The sequence below is a fragment of the Pelodiscus sinensis genome, chromosome 1 (assembly GCF_049634645.1).
Source record: "Pelodiscus sinensis isolate JC-2024 chromosome 1, ASM4963464v1, whole genome shotgun sequence".
NCBI lineage: Eukaryota > Metazoa > Chordata > Testudines > Trionychidae > Pelodiscus > Pelodiscus sinensis.
This window is the reverse complement of record NC_134711.1, coordinates 270,197,486-270,211,822: the sequence shown is the minus strand read 5'-3', so window position 1 is coordinate 270,211,822 and position 14,337 is coordinate 270,197,486. Positions and strand designations below refer to the sequence as shown.

General features: G+C 42.9%; 1 protein-coding gene across 7 annotated transcripts in view; it reads right to left on the bottom strand.

Annotated features, from left to right (window-relative positions):
- The window catches only part of DACH1 (dachshund family transcription factor 1), a 492,594-nt gene that overhangs the window by 40,306 nt on the left and 437,951 nt on the right, over positions 1-14,337 (bottom strand). The window lies entirely within an intron of this gene.

Genomic DNA, 14,337 nt, shown 5'->3' with positions numbered 1-14,337 from the left:
GGCAGCTGAAGTGCTCTGTGGGACTGGTTTGTGGCCTGTTTGGAGAGGTCGCCAGTCAGGGGGACTGTAAAGAGCCCCGGATTTGAGCAATTCGCCCTGAGCGGACGCCCTAAGCTGTGCCCAGACACGGCCTGGTCTGTCACAAAACCCTTGCAGAAATAGGTTATGTTACATGAAGTTACTCTTAGAACAATAATATTAATTTAAGAGATTGCTTGGGGGGTCTAACTAACTTTAGTAGATTTACAGAGTCAGTATTTTCTTATGGATAACCTGTCCTTATACAGTTTCTCAAATAAACTATGCACAAAAAATGCTTTCCTTCAACAGAAAGCATGCATCTTTTGGTTCTTTTTTTCAAGAAATCTATCTACTCTAGCAATTGCAAGAGAAATCACATTATCTTAATATGTGAATTCTCCTATATCTGTCCTAGTACATTATTTATTTTCCCTGATTCTTCTTTATACAAAAACGACGAGGAGTCCTGTGGCACCTTATAGACTAACTGAAGTGTAGGAGCATAAGCTTTCGTGGGCAAAATTCAGACTAACACGGCTACCCCTCTGATTCTTTATACAAATAATTCCTGGAAGCTTTAAAGCGAGAGTCAGTTTTAAACTAAAGTAAAAAAGGAAGGATTTATGGCAAGATTTAAATAGCTAAGGTGATGCAGATAATTTTGACAAAGATATTCCTAACAAATGAGAGAGGAAAAGTAAAAGAGTACTCTAAGATATGAAGAATTTCAGGGGGGAAAGGAAAGGAACCCAAGAGAGAAAAGACAATCTTCTAATTAAGTCAATGGGCTAAGATTTGTGAGATCTGAATGCAATTCCCAGCTCTGCCACAGTATTGCTGTGAGAGGCCAGGTAAATCACGTAGGTAAAAAATTTCCAAGCCCAAGTATCTTTGAAAAGATGCTTTCAAATTGTGCCCTAAATCTCTTTACCTACAAAGCACATTGTGAGAATCTCCAGTACTATGCCTATGAAGTCATACAGTCAGATAAAGGGGAGATGTGAAATGAATGTACAAGTCAGTTGAAAGAGAAGTGGCCAGAAAGACAAAGGGTACATCTAGACTACATGCCTCTGTCGCCAGACGCATGTAGATCAGGCTACCCGACATAGTAAAATGAAGCGGCGATTTAAATAATCGCCGCTTCATTTAAATTTACATGGCTGCTGCGCTGAGCTGACAAACAGCTGATCAGCTGTTTGTCGGCTCAGCGCGATAGTCTGGACAAGCGGGTGTCGACATCAAAGGTATTTGTCGACCACCCAGGTAAGCCTCCTGGGATGAGGTTTACCTGGGTGGTCGACAAATACCTTTGATGTCGACACCCGCGCGTCCAGACTATCACGCTGAACCGACAAACAGCTGATCAGCTGTTTGTTGGCTTAGCGCAGCAGCCATGTAAATTTAAATGAAGCGGATATTATTTAAATCGCCGCTTCATTTTACTATGTCGGGTAGCCTGATCTACATGCCTCTGGCGACAGAGGCATGTAGTCTAGACGTACCCAAAAACATCAGGTGAGCTCTTTAGGATTGTTTGAGGGGCAGACGGGAAGTCAATAAAAATGAAGAGAGTGACATGATCCTTCCTCTTGGAGTAAAAGTTACAGTAAATACTTTTTTTTTTTTTTTGCAAAGTACATAATGGACTGTAGAACTCATTGTCATAGCATGATAAAGAATTTAGCAACGATCAAAGAATTATACATTTATATTGATTACAAGAATATTCAGGGATATAACAATTAATGCAAAAAGGAGCACTGGAAAAGAATATACTCACACTTGAAGGGTTAAAACTATCTCTAGCTATTAGGGATTAAGATCAGAATTTCATATTTGGGGAGGGCCTTTCCCCACATCTCCGTGTTGTGGGGTTTCCTGAACCTTTCTGTGAAGCAGCTGGTGTTTCCCTCTGTCAAATAGGACACTAGGTTAGACTAACAATAAAACTGATCCTGTGTGGCAATTCTTATGTCTTTAGTATATTTTGGGGGGGGGGGGGGGGGGATTTTTTTGAGAAAATAATGGAATACGTATTTCTCTATATTCTGCTACTTCTTTAATGAATTTCCTCTTAGCTATGCTAACTAGGTTGAATAGCTACTAACACTTATACTTCTAAAAGAAATTATCCTTTTAGCAGAACTGAAATTTATTACCCCAATTATTCTATGCTAAGATAAGGGTATGCCCTGTCCTCTATCTAACGACAACTAGTAACAAGGGATAAGGTGGCATGAAGGAACAATAACTCTGAAAGCATCTTCAAGGGGGGTGTGCATCAATGGTCATGAATGCATGCAGAATAAATACACACTCAGTATTAACATTGGTGGATGCAGATTCTTTGTGGCAGAATGTTGAATAAATAAGTATTGTGCATTGTTCTCTCTTTTCTTGAAACAGACAAAATTCTACAATTACTTAATTTGAAATTGCACTATGCATATTTTTAAGGCAAAAATACATCTGGCACGCCCATCCTTCCTTATAGAAGATCAATGAGGAAGGAGGTGATGGATGCAAAAATAAACATCAAACAAACACTAAATAGCCCGTAAATATTCTCTTTTGTGCAAGTTTTATTTAATATTCTTATTGTTCTGAAGCTTTCCATTTGACTGTGTTCATATTTAGTCATTAATTATGCACAGTTATTTTAAAATTGTACGAGACTACCATGTTGGAAAAAAGCCTCTGATTGATTAATCATTTATCTCAGAAGAAAGGCCATGAACATATTTGATTTCAAGCAACTCCACATGTAAACAGCTATAAGACATGCTATAAATTGCAGTACCCAGCCATTTTAAGAAGATTGTGAAAAAGTTTGTATCTGCAAGGGTGAATGAAGGGGTCATTTTAGAATCCATTGCAGCATATAAATTACTGTGCATTAACGATACTCCCAGCATTTGATTTCTGAAGTGATAAATAATACAACTGTCTACTTTAAAGTTTAAAGGTGTAGCTAACAATGACCTATGAACACTGTGAAACAATAGCCTATTTATAGGTTACTGCTTGCAATCAATACCACCTTTTGTTTAACTTAATCAATGTTGTCTTTAATTGATTAGTTTGAGTTGAAAAGCTGCCAAAATACCAGACTACTGTGTCAGGGGAGAGAAAACAAATTTATTATTGTTTGGTTTCAATGCATTGTAGAATAATTCCAGTATTTATTCTTGGTCAAGAAAAAATGCTGTATGTGTGGTAAAGTACATAATTACTGCATTTTTCCCGCCTGACTATTCAGGGATCAATTACAAAATGCAGGCAAACTAGAAAGAGATTTCTTGATCTCATATAGTACTTCTATTTAAAATTTAAGTAAGAGAGAGCTGTTCACCAGAAAAGGGGGTAGAGGATGTCAGGTGAACAAGGACCTGGAAAGCTCATGGGTCAATTGGTATAGTTTGTTATACTCACCTTTTCATTGTGAGACAGGAATAACCCATTAGGACTGAAATAAAGGTTGAGCACTCCACCAGCTACAGTAAAAATACTTACTTACATGGAAATTTCCACTAGTGCACATTAATTACTTCCAAGTGTCTTAATGAGATGAATGCTGTATTATGATGTATATAATTTCATGGGGTGCATGGTACTGTACGAATGAATAATAAGGCCATGGCATTATTTCAGACTCCTTCACACAGCAGTGAAAAGGTAGTTAAGGTTTACAAAAGGAAATCAAAACATTATGGCTGCATCTAGACTGGCAAGTTTTTCCGCAAAAGCACTTGCTTTTGCGGAAAAACTTGCCAGCTGTCTACACTGGCCACTTGAATTTCCGCAAGAACACTGGCTTCCTACTGTCTGAAATTAGTGCTTCTTGCAGAAATACTATGCTGCTCCCGTTCGGGCAAAAGTCCTTTTGCGCAAAGCTTTTGCACAAAAGGGCCAGTGTAGACAGCTCAGATTCGTTTTGCGAAAAAAAAGTCCCAATCGCGAAAATGGTGATCGGGGCTTTTTTGCCGAAAAGTGCATCTAGATTGGCACGGATGCTTTTCCGCAAAAAGTGTTTTTGCAGAAAAGCGTCCGTGCCAATCTAGATGCTCTTTTCCGCAAATGCTTTTAATGCAAAACTTTTCCGTTAAAAGCAATTGCAGAAAATTATGCCAGTCTAGACGTAGCCCATAAGTATACATTACTGTATATGAGATGCATACCTGATCCTCAAGTACTTCTGTAAGACTAATAAATATTTTTGTATTTTTTCAATAGAGCTAAAAGGGATATCAGTGGGATTTGGGCACTTATCAGCATTAGATTCTTTAGAAAGTCTCCATCTTTGACATAAAAATGCACTTTTAAATATTATGTCTGCCACACAGCATGAGAAAAAAGAGAGAGAATATTTTCATCATTATGCCTCTAGGACTCAGTGGGGCATGTTCATCTATTGCCACAAGTCTAACAATTTGTATAACAGACTTTGGCATCAATAACAAGATAGTTGGTATCTCTCCCTAAAGGACATCATAGCAGTTTTGCTCCATTCTGTTGCCTTTTTCACATTTCCTTCATTGCTTAATTTACTACTCCTGCCTAAAGGTGCTAGAATAACAATGGAGAATCCTGTCAGGCTATAATCCCTCTCCATTTGATCTTTGTGGGTGATTACAAAAATAGGCACTGAGTTCAATGATCTCTCTGACCTTCTGTAATCTGAGAACCGGTGATAGGAAGAACTGCCCTTCTATTTGATGTTGTTGTTAAAGAGTCCTCACTATACTAGGATCTGAAGCTCCATGCCCAGGAATTAATGTTTTCACAACTGGATGGATCCAAACTCAAATCTCTTTCCTGTGAGTTTTTGTCACAGGTGAAAGAAAGTCTGAGATGATAGAACAACCTACTGGGGAGCTTCCAAACTAAAACTGAACTTCTGAGACAAATTCATCCTTAGAAAAAGCCATCCAGTATTGCCTTTGCTTCATCTGAAACTTCCTTTTCCTGCATAGATCTGGATGAGTCAGCTCTGTGTTTCCACAAGCAGCTACGGTATAAGTAACAATGATGATTCCTTGGGAAGTCATCAAGATGTCTGTAAAAAAAATTAAAAATCTCCCGTCCTTTCAGGCTTCTGACAGCTCTGTGTCCCGAACCTAGTTTATTTTCCTTTCTTAAATGATAAACTTCTGCAATCCCCAGTGTGGCACTCTGTACCTCAAAGCAGCACCATGAAACTCCCATATTCTCCACTGTCATATAACTATGATATGTTTTGTACATAGTATGTGCCTTATGAAGTATAATTTTAAAAGTTCTGATCTGTTGAACCTTAATATCCTATTGCATTGTATATATGGAGTCATAATGTTTTCTATGTGTATGTTACTGAAATAGGTTGTGAAGTTGGGAACACCCATAACCAGCCTTTCAAGTACACGAAGGGAGCAGCCAGCCAACTAAAAGGGAATCTACTTGCCCAATGACCATCCCAGAAGACTTCTCTGAGACAGCCTATAAACAATGGAAAAATGGACGCTGCTTGACCAGTGGAGGCAGCCCTCTGAATCGTAAGTACAGATCTTTGCAATAAGATGGAAGAAATTATAAATAGGGAAGTAACATCAGAACTTAACCCAGGCCCGGCCAAAGAGTTTGTGGGACCCAAGGCGGTATGTTGTGGTTTGCTGTGCCAAGTGGCCGGGCAGTTCCCAGCCAGGAAAGCGAGCGAGCAGTTAGGCAGGCAGGCACTGAGAAGTGCGTGACCCTGAGAGTGAGGGGCCCAAGACAACCGCCTTGCTTGCCTTGCCCTAACACTAGGCATGACTTGACCTCCCTTCTTCCCCCTCCCTGAACTCAACACCTGGAAACATGTCTAGAGGACAAAGACTTTGAACTGGGAATTGTAGTCCTGCACTTGAGGAGAGTTCTAGCATGTGAACTGAAGTTTTGTAACTTGTTCATATAATCTATCAGATTGAGATACTATTTGGTTCAAATCCTGTTTAGTTTATAGAATTCAGATTCCAAAAAATTATTTACATCTCTTTGATTTCTATGCTTACTACTTATAATCTCTTCAACCAATCTTTCTGCAGTTAATACATTTGTTTTACATTTTGCCTAAAATAGTTGGCTTTGGTTGAACTATTTTGGAAATCTCAACTCAGTTTACTAAAGCTATTGCATGTCCTAGACCCATAGAGGGAGCGGCAGACTGGGTAATAAAATTACACTGTTTAGACTTCTAACCAGTGAAAGATGGTACAAATCTGGAGACCTGGGAGGAATTGGTTGAAAACTTTCTGTTGTTTGTTCATGAGGAGCTGGGGGAAGCATTCATATAACTGAGTTGGGTTTGTCTATGTAAGTGCAGTGTCTTCCAAACGTTTGTAGCTTGACAAAAGCACCACTCTTGGGAGGGATGTCAAGTTGCTGAGTCAGAGGACTCAGCTAAGGATGCAAATAATGTGTAAAATAATAACAATGTAACTAATAAAAATTCAGTAACACGGTTAAATGTTTAGCCAGGGAACTAGAGATATGGGAATGTTGCAGCATCCCCTGTTTTAATTGGGAATCCCAATTGCTGCCCTGGGCATCCTGGGATCCTGGCTGCTACCTACAGTCCCAGCAACCCAGTGGGTCTGGGATCCTGGTTGCCACTTGAAGGCCTAGCATTGTGGTGCACCTACGGTCCCAGCTTCTGGTACTGTGGCCAGCTGGCAGGCAGGACTCTGAACAGAGTTTAATCATTAAGGGAAACTGATAAGCATAAAGCTTGCTAGTTAACTGGATACACTTTTACATCCCCAGACTCAGCAGTCCCACTGTTCATATTGCACATCGGGAACCTAGTCACACTCAAACAGTCCCATCCCCTCTTTACTAAAAGCCCCATACATATTGCCTGTATTTAACAAGTGGTACTATACTGGTACAAGAGCTTGTAGAGCTGATGAGGAAGCAGCAACCTAATACCAAAGCAGAACTTTAAAGTATTTTCAGTGTTAGGGATTCCCCAGGGGGGTTCGCGTCCGCACCCCGATTTCTCCCCTTTGTGCTCAGTATTATTTACATATCCTATTTAATTCTGCAGTTCACGGTTCACTCCAAGGGCAGATCCGCCCTCACAAGGCCGGTTTCCAATCTCGGGCAGCAGGGGACGGGAGTTCGGACCCACCCTCACTCCGAACCCAGGGCCCTAAGGTAGGGAACCACGTCCCTACCCAGCAGAGGGGGTTGTAACCCCTAAACTCCCCTGCTCACGGGTTCCGGGCCCCTGCCTTGGGCCCCTTCTTCCCCCAACATCACGTCCACAACGACCTGGGGGCCCCGGGTTAAAGCTCACCCAGGGTATCCCCGCAGTACCTGCTTCTGTTCCCATCTTCCCCGGTCTCCGGACACCCGTGTTTCTTTCCCACGTCTTCTCCCACTTTCTGGCTTCCGGAGGCCCTTTTTAAATTCCCCTCCTGGCCCTTTCTGATGTCCCCAATGACGTCATTCACATGCGTTCCTTCCTGGCTCTTGGGGATGACGTCTCCTAAGACATTATCCCCCCGCGTCCCCGGGAGCTGACGGGCTGTCTCTCCTGCTCTGCTGCTGTCATGGGCCTCTGCTGATCCCTGAAAGGGGTACTCCGCAGATGTCCGTCCCTGCCCCACTAACCCTCCGCCTTCCCGCTTCGGCATTCGGGAGGGGCTTACAGTGCGGGGCAGAGGTGCCCCGTCACATTCAGATATATATTTACTGTATCTATAATGTCTTGGTAAGAGAAAAGTCAAGAAAATCTTGAAAAAAGCATAATAAAGCAATCAGATTTTTTTTCTCCTTGAAGGATTAATCAATATCACAATGTACATACTATTATTGGCATGTGTAGCAATCTACAGATGAACAACCCTTTGGGGCTAGAATTTAGCAGGGGATGATCTTTGTGTCAAGAATCTGTTTCTTGCTGTGCCTGTGAAAATCGACTCAAATTTGGCCAAATTATAAGCCTTTGAAAAATCACATGCTCAATAAAGATGTTCTTTAGATATTAGGAGTAGAAATATCTGCAGATACTATCTCTCTTATCATGCTCAAACTCCTCATAGCTTCTACAGGTTGGATCTCCCTGGTCTGGCACTACTGGGACCTGACAGTTCAGAAGGAGAGAATTTGCTGGACCAGGGGATGTCTCCTGCCACCAGCTCCCAAGCCCATCGCCTGTTGCTGGCAGGCTGCCCTAGCAGGCACCCTGGCTCACCCTCCGCCACCGCCAACCTGGCTGGGTTGCTTGCCCAGCTACTGCTGGCTCCCTGGGCAGCAGAGGCTCCAGTTCCTGCCACGGGGCTCCGGCCCCATACATTCAAGAGGCAGCTTTCAGGCTCTGTCCCCAGCCCTATGCTTCAGGGGGCTGCTGGGAGGCTCTGGCCCCGGGGTCGCTGCATGGTTCTGGCCCTGGCCCCGTGCTCCAGCGACTCCAGCCCTATGCTCCAGGGGGGCTGCCACAATGCCCCAGCCCTGCACTCCAGGAAGCTGCTAGAGTACTCTGGTTCCATGCTGTCGTGGGGCTCAGGCCTCAGCCCTGAGTTCTGACCCATGCTGCCGGGGATTTTAACCTAGCACCACGCTGCCCCCAGCCGGGCTGTTCATCCTATAGGCCCAGGCCTGGCTGGAACTCCTGTCATTAGTCTCCCAGCTCTCTGGTCCAGCAGTATCCATGGTCCTGCTGGATGACGGTCGTTGCCAGACCAGAGAATACCAGTTTTTGGAGGTACAACCTGAGGGGTTGACCAAACTTTACAAGGGTCATCACTACAGAACAAATGAGATTGGGACTAGCTGTGTAAGGTACTGGATACATGGAAGTGGGAGGAGAAAAGAGGCTGGGATTGGGTGTATAATGACTCAGAACTGTTGAGGGGAATAAAGGGTGACTGCTGGGATCAAACAAGGAGCTGAGAGAGATGTAGGAGAATGGAACTGTCTAGATAAGGAAAATGGGACTAGGACTGAATAGAAGGAGAAGAGAACAGTGGTGAAAACTGGTAGTAGCTGGGCAAAGACAGTGAGACAAACAAAGAGCTGGTAAGGGGAGAATGCAGGTGAAACTGAGATGGCAAGGGAAGCCTGAGAAATGGAGACAAGGAAATGAGTGAGCATGCAGAGTGGGACTGGGACAAGGAGCCAGGGGTGGGGAAGAGACAGGACTGGGATAGGGATTGTTTGAAGGGGAATGTGGCAAAAGGCTTGAAGCTTGATGGGGAGAAGAATCATTGACCAGTAGGACACACTCTTCCCTATAGCCTAGAATGGAATCCACATTTCTGAAGTCTCACCATTCCTTGGCTATTAGCAGATTATCTGTAAAAACCCCTGGTGAAATGTGTGTCTTGCCTCGTCTACATCTGGCCCACATAGAGGATGACAATCTACTGTTACTAGCCATTTTACTCTATTAACTAGGCACAGGTTTGAGGTGTGGATCTAAAGTTTCCAGCTCTGCTACTAAACCATGTAAATGTTAGTATGATGCCATATGATGACATTTCTATTTCTGAGTCTTCCTTTTAAAAAGATTAGAAATTTAAACACATAAAACTATGTTAAAAGTTCATTAGGGTTACAAAACCAAACACTTAAAAGTTGGAAAACTCCAGAATTAAGGTTACCCCTCTGTAAACAAAAAATCTCTCAAACAAATATGGCTAATAATACTAATCTCCTTTGTGAAGTACTTTGAGATCTTCTGATAAAAATTGCTATATAAGTGGTAGGTATTATTTTTGGTTAATAAATAAGGCACAGAGCCACACAGTAAATAATAAGTATAAAACAAAATACTGAAGCTGCTCATTAAGTGAGAACTATCCACCCTGTGCACTGCATGAGGCCAAGTTTCTGTGGAAATAATAACACATGATCATGCAGCTAAAGGCTATATCAAAATATTTTGCAAGAAGAGACTGAATTAAGGTTGTACAGACAGCCTTAATTCTGGCATTCCTAACTTTGAGTGCTTGGCTGTGCAACTTTAAAAATGTTCTTTGAATGTGGTTTATATTTGTCATATTAAATGCCAGGAAGCACTGAGAAATGCCTACTCAAAAATACAATTATGTGTATGTGCAGCATATGACAACAACAGTTACTTTAAAATACGTAGGTATCTCAGAAGTGTGCTTTTCAAATATAAGACAAGTATAATGCAAAAGAATCAAACATAAATGTTCAGTTACTGAGATTAATACACTCATTTTCATTGTTTAATAATAGATTAAAAGATGATTTCAGAAAACAATTCAGGTTATGTGTTCAGTCAAGGGACTCAAGATTTATCTAAGTGATTCCTATTAATGTTAATGGCAGCTGCTAGCAGAGCTTGTGCCCTAAAAACCTGTCCAACATTTAAACAGCAAAATGCATGTGTTAAGTATTTGGGATAGACACAGTTAAATCACCAACATATTAATTCTGTCAGGTGTTATGTATGGATATACTAAGGGCTAGAATGTTCTTGACAATGCACATGCATTCACAGGAAACTCCCCCTTGTGCATCTACAAAGAGACTAAACATGGTCCTGGTGCTTGTATGCTCTAAATGCAAGGACTGGAGCCTCTCATTCTGGTGTTGATATTGGACGCCCCAATGGCCCCAGAGCTGACTGAGAAACACATGACACATCAATCTGCCTCCAAAAAAGGTGTCACTCAATACCAAGCTTGTCACTACAAGAAAGTGGAAGGAGGCACTGCCTTTCCAACTTCTTTCTCACTGCCTGCCTCCCCCCCCCCCCAGCCTGTAGAACACTACTTCCCTGTGTGACTGGGGGATGTGCAGAGCTGGAGCTGCTCTCTCTGTCCTGCTACAGCTGACCACCAATGAGACCCACTGGCTATCTGTGGGAGGGAGTGTTGGCCAGTTTTCCTGCCAGGCAATGAGAATTCCACCTTGGCTTCACAGGAATCAGGGTAGATGATGTAGACCAGATCTGTGTGGGAATGCCATGCACCGAATAGCTTCCCTTCTTACACAGGGTGAGAGAATAGGTAGAAACCATTTCTAGTATCCGTTCACTGATGGTCTGAAAATCAGCCTGCAGACATGCTGGAGAGCCTGGATGAAGGGAGATAGAGGAGACTGGTTTGCTGGAAAGGATTGGGGAAGCACACAATTTATATGATTTAGTTTATGAGAGTATAGATATGCTTGATGGGAGGCAGAGGCTCTGCTGGGTGGTAGTGAATTGGTCTGCTGGAAGACAGAAGGTCAGTTTGCTGAGGAACCAAGAGATGGAGCAATGAAGAGACTGGCAGCCAGAAGTGGGACTGGAGCATGCTGGTATCAGAAGGATTAATGGAGAAGAGGCTAGACTGAAGGAATAATTGGGACAGAGAAGCCATAGGGATGAGCAGAAAACAGAGGAGAGACTCAGGAAATGGAATGGGATATCTGGGGAGATGAGGGAAATCTTGGGCCTGAGACTTGGGGACAATAGGGTAAAGATGGGCTGTTGGCAGAGAAATGGTTAAGAGGGTATAGGATGCATGAATTGTCACATCTGCAAATAGAAAGGATGAACTGAGAACAAATGATGAACTGACGGAGGCAGCAGAAAATGGGAAAGAAATGGAGAAAGCAAGAGATGGCACCCAAAGGACTAGTGACAAGTGAGGAAAGTTTCATAAAAGCAGGAGAGGTTTGGGAGAGAGGACTGAAAATGGGAACAGTAAAAGAGACAGGAACCAGCACCTGTGAGACAAAAAGGGGCAGAAAGTGAACAGAAAGGAGTGAGAGTTACCAGGAAACAGGTTTTAGATAATGTATGTTGGAAAGGATTAGAAAAGAGAATTGGGAGGATCTATGTGTGAACTAGATGGAAGTGGAGGAAAAGTCTGGGAGAAATAAAATTGAGAAAGGAAAAATTTATGAGTATGGGTATGTCTACACTGCCACCCTAGTTCGAACTAGGGTGGCTAACATAGTCATTCAAACTTGCAAATGAAGCCTGGGATTTAAATATCCTGCGCTTGATTTGCATGTTCCCGGGTGCTGCCATTTTTAAATGCCCCGTAGTTCGAACTACCTGCCCACGGCTACACATGGCACGGGCTAGGTAGTTCGAATTAAAGCTCCTCATTGCAGTGGCAAAGTGCATGTATCATTCTTTTTGTGTGGCAGATCCACAAGGGAATTGTTGAAAGAGAAAAAGTGGTTTCCTGTTTAAAAAAAAATATCTTAAAGAATAGGTTTGTATACCTGTATCTACTGCAGAGTTTCTATACAGTGTTGACAAATCTCTCACACTAAACTATAAATGTATGGCCATTAATTACATGTTCTTCATTTTATGGATGCCCAACTTGGTACCTTCAAGCTAAGAACTCACACCTGCACCGGAAGTCAGTGGAAGCTGAGCTCTGAACAGACACAGTGATAAGAAAAGCTAGAGCACTCTGAAAAATCAGGCATGATTGTCTCAAAGTGGCCACCCAAAACTAATGTACACCTAGGCTACAGCTGCATAAGAGTTTACAGTGGTGCAGCTGTACGGCGATAAGTTCTCTAATGTAGTCTAACTTGACAGGAGAGAGCTTTCCTGTTCATTTACCTTCAGTGTCTGTGAACAGCAGAAGCTATATCAGCAAGAGATGCTCTTCCAATGATATAGCATTGTCCATACTGGTACTTAAATCAGTGTAACTTATGAATTATTCACCCCTCTTGAGTGACATAAGTTATTCTGTAGTGGAGACAGAGCCTAAATCTTTCCATGCCTTGGCTCTCCATCTCTATTATGGGAATAATATACTCCCTTCATCTCATGGGGTGTTCTGAAGATCAATCTCAGAAGCATTCAAATACTATATTGATGAGCATGACAGAGAAGCCCCTGAAAAAATTAACAATTCTCTGTCTCCACAAGAAGGTTTGAATCGTACACAGTAAATAAGGCATGAGGCCACACACTATAGAATAAGATAATATACAATATTGAATACTTGTTCTTTGAGTAATCACTGTCCATCCTGTACACTGAAAGAGGCATGGGTTCAATGGAAGATATGAAATTCGATCATGCTAAAGACTATCATGGTATATATACATGAGATGGCCCAATTTGCACATGCAACTTTAACTGTGGCATTTGCTAACCTCTGAGTGCTCAACTTTGCAACTGTAACTTTCTTTTAACAATTATTTGTGTGTAATGTGCATATATGTTTTTATAAGGACTTCTCTGTTTCAAATATCTTGAAGTTGTTCTGTCAATTTAAGCTTTTTTTCTTCCTTTGAATATATTGCAGACACTTTTTTTGTTGCAAGTTGGCCACAATCCTTTAGAACAGACATGGGCAAAATACAATCCATGGGCCACATCCAGTCTGATAAATTGCTGGATCCTGCTTGCCGCCATCACATGGCTCAGCAGAAACCTCAGGCAGGCTCCCTTGCTGCTGCACTCCTTCACACTGCTCAAAGTATCTGGCTGTGGGGGCCATTTGCTTTCTGCAATGCCCTTGGGACCTGGGTCTTTCTGTGCATTGCCTGCACTGCAAGCATGGCCCAGGCAGCTTCAAGTGGTTGTTTTCCAGCCAATGTGAGCTGCAAGATTGTGTTGAGTGTGAAGGCAGTGCCTGAAGCACCTTTCCAGGAGTGTGGTGTGCAGAGAGCTAGCTGCTTTGCATTGTATGTGGGGGCATGGCAGGCAGGAAGCCTGCTTCAGGCTCCCGCTGAGCTGCTGGCCATGACTCACCTAGAGTAAATGTCTCCTGGCCAGTGCCTGCACCTGGCACCCCACTCCCTCCTGCGCCGCCCCTCTGCCCCCCATCTCATCTCCAGAACACAAACCAAACACAAACCAAACACAAACCCCTGCTCCTGCACCCATACCCCCACTCAGATCTTGCACCCTAATCCTTTGTCCCAGATCACAGCACTCTCCTGCCTTAGTCACAGTCCAAACCTTTATGCCTTCTCCTGCACTCCTGCCCCAGGTCACAACCCTCTCTCAGATCCTGCACTTCCTCCCAGACACCAATGCCCTGCTCCATCCAAGACACAACTCTTTCCAACCCTGCATCCCCTACTATACTCCTCTTCCTGGTCAGAATCCTCTCCTGAACCCATACTCACCCATGGACTCTGCACACCAATCCCTTGTCCCAGGTTGCAACTCCCTCTTTCACCCAACTTCCTTCCCAGACCCCACACTCCTACCTACACCTCATACTCCTAGCCAAGCCCCCTTTTGTACCCAACCTACATCCCAGACAACTCACATCCTCCATTAATATCATGAATAAGAGCGGCCCTTCACCTTTTACCAAATTCTTGGAGTGCTCCCCCATCAAATTTATT